We start from the raw sequence: 7,500 nt of genomic DNA on the forward strand, positions 1-7,500 counted from the left end.
GGGAGAAGTACGAGGAAGAAGAGGAGGAAGAAGAGGAGGGAGAGAAAGTACTTAGTAGTGAGGATTCAAAGGGCCTTGCTCGTTCGTTCTCTCTGTCTCTCTCTCTTTCTTGCTTGTTGTACGTGTGCGATTTATAATTATTGGTGGTGGTGGTGGTGGAGGTAGTGGTGGTTGTGTTGGTAGTGGTGTGGTGGTGGTATCAGCGGTGATGGTTGTGGTCGTGCATGGTGATGGTGTTACCTGTGATGGAATTTTCTGGTGTTGGAACTGAGTGTTGGTAATATATGCCTGTACTAATGGTAACTCTTACACCACCACCTTATCTACTACTACTACTACTTCTACTACTACTACTACTACTACTGCTACTACTACTACCAGCACCACCACCACCACCACTACTACTACCACTACCACTCCTACTACTGCAGTTACTCGTAAGTACAACAGACTGTTCATTCTATCATACTGCTCTATCAGAAACCCCCATAAGTGCTGGCAGTGATAAAGGTCTGGTGGAAGCAGTACTCTTAGTGGAAGGAAAACCACTCTAGAAGTACCTGTTGATGCCGGTTGCTACGTCCTCCTCCTGGGGGTCTCGTGGCGGTGGAACTGACCATGAATCACCGAAGATAAACTGCAGGGAGAGAAAAAGTAGATATTGCATTATGACAGCAGGAAGGCTCGTGTGAAAACAGATGATTAAATTTAGAAGAAAAGTAAAGAAGAGAAAGAAAAGAAGGAAAAAAAACTATTGACAGTAGTAATGTTAGTGTGAAAACAAGTGATTAAAATGAAAAACAAAAGCATATAACGATCGTAAGGTTAAGGTAATATGAGAAACAAAGACAAATAACGATCGTAAGGTTAAAAAATGAAAACGTGGATACTTTGCATAAGACAAGAAAAAAAAAAAAAAAAAAGGAGGAAGAAGCATGAGGATGAGAAGGAAGTGGCGATCAACTAACGTTCGCCTTGTGTGATGGGTGATGGATAAGGATGAAAAGAAGGAAAAGGTTCAACTATGACATTCACCTTGTATACTATGCACTGAGCCACATTTATCACGCGCGGCAGAGCAGACTACAGGACCATGAAAGTCGACTGAGTGTTTTGATTAAGATGTGGTAAGAAGTCGTGGAATACTTAATAGTCTTATTCCCACTGTGCTTTATATCCTCCCACAAACTTACGTCCTCCAATCAGCTGACGAGTGTGAGAGAAGAGGACTAAGATTGGGGAAAGATGATGAGCACAGTTGAAGTGAGTGTATGAGTTTATGTTACTCGAGTACTGACTGTGACTTTAGTACGTGTCTTCCCACAATGTGAACGCCCCCAGTCTGCTGGCAATCCAGTGATAAAGCCTGACCATAGCTAGATTCTTAGATCTGAGGATTTAAGACCGGTGAACACAGTGGAGGTGAGTGTATTAGTGTGTGTTACTCGACTACTGAACATGATTATACGTATATTTCCCACCGAACTTAACAGCAACAAAAAGAAAATTACAGGATCATTGCTTCGAGTCTTCGTTCGTGCCACACACAGTCGTGAAAGTAGTAAGTCTTGAATATTATTGTGGTCTCCTAAGTTTGATTTGAACTCGACGACAAAGGTTCTGTCATTTTATTTCATCTTTTCAAACACGGTCGCGTGAATTATGAGTCAACGTAAAGAAAACATTACCTACAACTTTTTTTTTTTTTTTTACTGTAGGCAATAATAACAAGGCATACATTAGAATACCACTAGCAATAAGAAAAATAATAAGCTGTACAGTAACACAAAAGATTCTATCATCATCATCACTATCATCATCGTCATCATTAACAGCAGCAGTGACATAACACATACTGTACGTTTTCCAAATTTTTTCTATATTTGGTGAAAAAATTTCAACATCCGTGCGTTTTTTCCTACCTCTTTTTGTGTGTGTGTGTGTGTGTGTGTGTGTGTGTGTGTGTGTTTCTTTGTTTTTGTCTGTCTGTTTGTCTGTCTGGCTGTCTCTCTCTCTCTCTCTCTCTCTCTCTCTCTCTCTCTCTCTCTCTCTCTCTCTCTCTCTCTCTAATAACATGTTTCTGCATATATCAATCGAATCTGTTAAAAAAATCTCCTATCTTTCCGCGGGATTTGTGAATCTAATCGTGGAATCAGAAACAGAGTTCATTCATGACGCAATTCAAATGCTTTGCTTGGCCTTAAAAACAGAGAGAGAGAGAGAGAGAGAGAGAGAGAGAGAGAGAGAGAGAGAGAGAGAGAGAGAGAGAGAGAGAGAGAGAGAGAGAGAGAGAGAGAGAGAGAGAGAGAAATTGCATCCATCTCCTTATCATCTACTTTCCTACCTTTTGTCTCGGGAACAAGAGTCACATCTTAATACAATCAGCGACTAACAAATGACAAGACTTACAGAGACTCCTCCCACTAACACCTGCATTCCTTCACGCAACGAGCAGACGAAAAAAAATATACTGTTCTCACTTTGCAGTACCGTAAGATTTTCTCTCTCCCTCTAATGACAAGTTGCTGCAAATATCAATCAAATCTATCAAAGAAAAAAAAAAACATCCCTGACTAACAATGACAAGACCTAAAGTGGTTCTTCTCACCAACACCTGCATTCCTTCAAGTGATAAGCGACACGGAAAAAACTTATTGTGCTTTCTTCACTTTGCAGTGCTATGATATTTCCATGGACTTACGTAGGGAGGAAATAGAACAAAACATATAACAAAGAGCTTGCTGATCGAGAAGAGCACTATAGAAACTTAATGTGCTTTCCTCACTTTGTAATGCTATAAGGTTTCCATGGGTTAACATAAGGAATAAATAGAACATACAATAGAAAACTAACTGGTCTGTAATTAAGGTAACTGTAATCAAGGGGGAGACAAAAACAAACAAAACACCAGAAAACATCAAGACAAAAAAAAAAAAAAAGAAAGATCTTGTAATCTTCAACAAATACAACGATGAAGAGAATTCTGAGAAAACTTAATAGTAAAATCGCGACCTTGTCTTTGCTTTATTCTTTAGTTAGTCCTCGGGAAGTTCTCATTTCAATAATTCTCCAACAGATTAAATTAAAATGCGATACGTTTTTCCTCTTAAAGCGTAATAAAAAAAACCTCTTTTCTTCGTATCGCTTAACACTGAGTAAAAAACAGTAACAGTTTCTAAGAAAAGTTTCAGGAGTTCAGACATTCTTTTCTTCCTGTAATTCCCAGTAACGTTTTGAGGTCATTGAAGTGTGTTGTGTAATGCTCGCTGTTATATTTTGAGGACTGACAGATGTTTATGTAAAATACTTTCGATTAGTGTCGAGGAATCACCATTACAGTGTTAAGGTTTTGATCTCTCTCTCTCTCTCTCTCTCTCTCTCTCTCTCTCTCTGAACTGTTCTTCCTGAGTATGATATCAGATGAGGAAATCCTGTCTTCTCACGTACTCATCCCTCCACACTCCTAATAGTTGACCTGATGCTTCATTTTTGACCGCTAAGGAGGCGACTGGTTTACCCACTTGAGGTGAGCATGGGTTAAACTAACTGAAGGAGAGTGTATTATTAGCAAGATGCAATGGATAGGAGGAACAGAAGACTAAAATATACATGGCCCGTATTCAGAAAAGCTTTACGTTCTCATCACGATTATTTTCAAAAGCCACAGAGATGATTAGCCAGGTTCTCACGAGTGTATCTAGTGTTCATAGTGTAGAAATCTTGTTAATCTATCACTAGAACAGTAAAAAAACACCCTTAAAGACACGTGTAACTTGAACTAAAGCCCTTTGAAAGTAGTCGAGGTGCAGCCTGAAGTGTTTCAGAATACGGATCATACTTGCACGAAAGAAACTGGAAGAGAAAAAGGGACGTATATTATTAAGACAGTGTGGTATTCCTGATCATGGTGCTCTGTGGAGTGAGTCAATTGTGCATTCCTATGATTTCTGTCTGGAAGGCTATCACGAGGCATCTGGAACATGTTAGGGGCGATGTATGTGTTTCCTGGCCACGGCAAAGCAATTATAGCCCCACTTATGGTGTATCTGGGCGGGGATTCGGGTGGTTCGAGGCGACGTGTGGTGTGGTAATGATAGGTTTGGTACAAGTGATATTTTGCCATAGTTATCTAGCCAGGTATTACACATCAGCTCCCGTGGAAAGGTTTCGGTGTAAGTCTTCGTTACCCGGTGGAAGGGTTAAACTGATCTGCCTCCCTCGCTCCTCACTGATCTTATCGTAATACACCTGAAGAAGTAAACGTGCTCTCCTCATTAGAAGACTTGCTCAGAGTTACATTTCTCTGTTCAAAAGGGGCACTGGAGTGGGACTAAAAGAAAAGAGAGTCGAGAAAAAAGGCACATTGAGGATGACAGTCCCTAAATAATGATGCCAGAAGGAAATACATAGAAAGAATAGATGCTAGAAGATCTCGTGGTGCATAACAAGGGCATTTGCTGTACTGCATACTACGTTTTATAGTAAATTATGCGTGAAAGAAGAGTATGTTATCGAAAGGCGCGGTTTGGACATCTCCATTTATTTCCAATTTTTCCTTGGGAAGTCTCCATTTCCACAATTACACAACAGTTAAACGTTAGAAGTTACGTTTCATTGTTAACAGCTGGCGTAATTTTTTCTCACTTACTGAGATTTACTAGACTTTTTTTTGTGCAAAAAAAAAAAAAAATAAATAAAAATAAAAATAAAATAAATAGATAAATAAATAAAAATAAAATAAATAAATAAATAAATAAATAAATAAATAAATACAAATAAACGCATGAAAAGCAAACAAAATAAAATAAATAAATAAATAAAAATAAATAAATGAAAAATAAAAAAAAATCTGTAAGTAAATAAATAAAAATGAATAAAAAATAAATAAATATGAAATAAATAAATAAAAAATAAATAAAATGAATAAATAAATAGGCAAATAACTAAGTAAACATAAAAAGTAAATAAATAAATAAACAAATAAAAATGAAAATAAAAAAAATAAATATAGTGTATCGAAACTGAACTAATACCGATTCTTCGACGTTATATAAAGATCATAATTATATATAAAAAAAAAAACCTTACACAAATAATCATCTACATAACACCACCTTTTTTTTTGTACGCTCAACACTAAAGACATCAGGACATGAAATAAACTCGCAAAACACACACCAGATGTCTCCACAGAGGCTGGAAAACAAGGAAGAGATTACACCACTTTGTCATAATTACGATTCCAGTCATCAACTGACTCCTCAACATAATACAATTCAGCCTGAGAGAGTGTTCCCATCCTGCCAGTGACACCAGATCCCCCTCCCTCACCCTTCGCTCCCACTAGCCTCAGTAAATGCCGACTCCACTTCCCCGAGATTTGAGTTTTATGTCACCTGAATTATTCCTCGCCTTCTAAATGCTCCCGAGCTTCCTACCTAAAAGACGAACAAGGCAGGGCAGCGCTGAGCAGCATATTCTAGCACCTGGAGGGCGAGGGAAGCTATTGGGGCGTGGGGACGAGCGGTGTGGAGTGATGCAAGCCACGAGATGCGACAATGAGGCAGATAATGATGGAAATTAACACTCAGACGCCTCACTACGAGTTTTATGTGATGTTATTATTTATGAACTTTGAAGAAAGCAGTGAGGAAATCGTCGTGCGAGGTGATGCAAGCCACAAAAGCGACACTGAGGCGGATAATGAAGGAAATGAACTCTTACACGCTTCATTATGAGTTTTATATGATGTTATTATTTATGAGCTACGAAGACACAACAGTGGGTATTAAAAAAAAATCCCCGTGTAAGGTGATGCAAGCCACAACAACGACAATGAGGCAGATAATGAAGGAAATTAACACTTATTCTCTTCATTACGAAATTTACAGGATGTTAAGTGTTTTTTTTTTTACGAACAACAAGGAACATAAGAATTTAAAGTAAGTCAACGTGTGAGGTGATTCAAGCCACATAAGCCACAATGAAGCAAATCATGATGAAAATTAACACATATACACTTCGCTACGAGTCTTATACGATGTAATAATTTCTTACGACCTACGAGGAAAACAGCGAGAACTAAAAATAAATCGACGTGTGAGGTGAGGCAAGACACAAAAGCGACAATGAGGGGAAATAATGAAAATAATGAGAGAAATAACGGAAATAATGATGATAATTAAGACAAGACCATCACTAAAAGGCTCATACGATCCTCATATTTGCTTAGACCGACGACCCAAACAGCGGGGGCAACAGAGGAGGGCGTGGCGCGCTTCCTGTGGTTTATTTGTGTATACTAAGATTTCACGGCCAGAGAGCGTGGGAAGGTCGAGGGAGGGCGGCCATTAATAACCCAGAGACGTGCATGATGCTTCCCTCTTGTGCCTGACGCGGTGGTGTGCCGCAGGGTCTGGCTGGAGGGGCGGGGAGAGAGGAGAGTGATGACAGGAGGGCGGGTGAGAGAGGTGAGGGGGGAAGAGAGGGATGTAACGTATTATTTGAGAGTGGCGGTAGTTTGGTGACTTTTGCCTTATCTGTCTGACTCTACGTCTAAGGGAGGAATGTGGGAGCGAGAGGGGATCGTGAGTGGTGAGGGCAGAGAGTATGGGAAGGTAAAGGGGACAGCTGCTAATACACTCTCTCCCCCCCTCACCTGTTTGTCGCGGGCCGGGAGCAACCAGGCGAGGGAGGGGCGGAGGAAGTGGGGAGGGGTAGTGCGAGGGGAGGTGTGGGGCGGGGCAGGGGTGAGGGGGCCGCCGCAGCACCTCGCTATGGCCCGGGCGTCACTATAGCGGGGTGTGGATTGATTGGCGCGTCATGTGACTTGCGCCCGCGGTCCCGACCCCAGCGTGGGCGGCCCGTGTCTCCCCCGGGCCGCCCTCCGTCCACCCGGGCGTCCACACGCCCACCTGGGCGTGCCGTGCCCCTGGTGGCCTCATGGCGGGCGCCGTGGCCTCATGATGCCTCTGCCTCACCGCCTGCGTCATCTCGCATCCGGAAACTTTAGAAAACCCGGCGAGTTTTGCAGCGTGGAGCGACTTCCGGCGGGGCGATGGCGGGACGATAATAAAAGCTTGACTCCACAAGCACCCCACAGCGCCAGCCAATCAGCGCTTAGGGTGCTGTGGCGCCAACGACGATTGGTCGGAGCGGGGGAAAAATCGATGTGAAAGTCGGTGAATCGCGAAAACAACACGACCACTGATTTGTTCCGACCACGACAGCCTGACTTCGGCGCGGGGGCTGGCCAAGGCGCTGGCATTTTCTCCATTACGGCATCGGAGATTCTGAAACGGGATAAAAATTCGTGGAAAGCGACAAGGAGCAATACTTTTCATTTCGCACGCGAGGCCTGAGGGTGCCGGGAAAGCCCCAAGCCGGGATGGAAGCGGGGGTGGCGCGCGGGGGTCCAGACACTTGGGACTGGTGACTCGGGCTGGAAATGAAATGTAATTTTGATTAGCGCCCCACCCAGACGGCGGCGGGAAAATGGTG

The 7,500-nt window shown here is 42.1% G+C and overlaps 1 protein-coding gene across 24 annotated transcripts in view; it reads right to left on the bottom strand.

Annotated features, from left to right (window-relative positions):
- Positions 1 to 7,500, bottom strand: part of LOC135099722 (uncharacterized) — a 353,588-nt gene that overhangs the window by 19,901 nt on the left and 326,187 nt on the right. For all 24 annotated transcript variants that reach the window (XR_010268324.1, XR_010268323.1, XR_010268314.1 and 21 more), the window contains one exon: positions 561 to 637. The gene's annotated coding sequence lies outside the window, so the exon portion shown is untranslated. The remainder of the gene's footprint in view (positions 1 to 560; positions 638 to 7,500) is intronic.

Source organism: Scylla paramamosain, chromosome 1 (assembly GCF_035594125.1).
Source record: "Scylla paramamosain isolate STU-SP2022 chromosome 1, ASM3559412v1, whole genome shotgun sequence".
In the NCBI taxonomy this organism is placed as follows: Eukaryota; Metazoa; Arthropoda; class Malacostraca; order Decapoda; family Portunidae; genus Scylla; species Scylla paramamosain.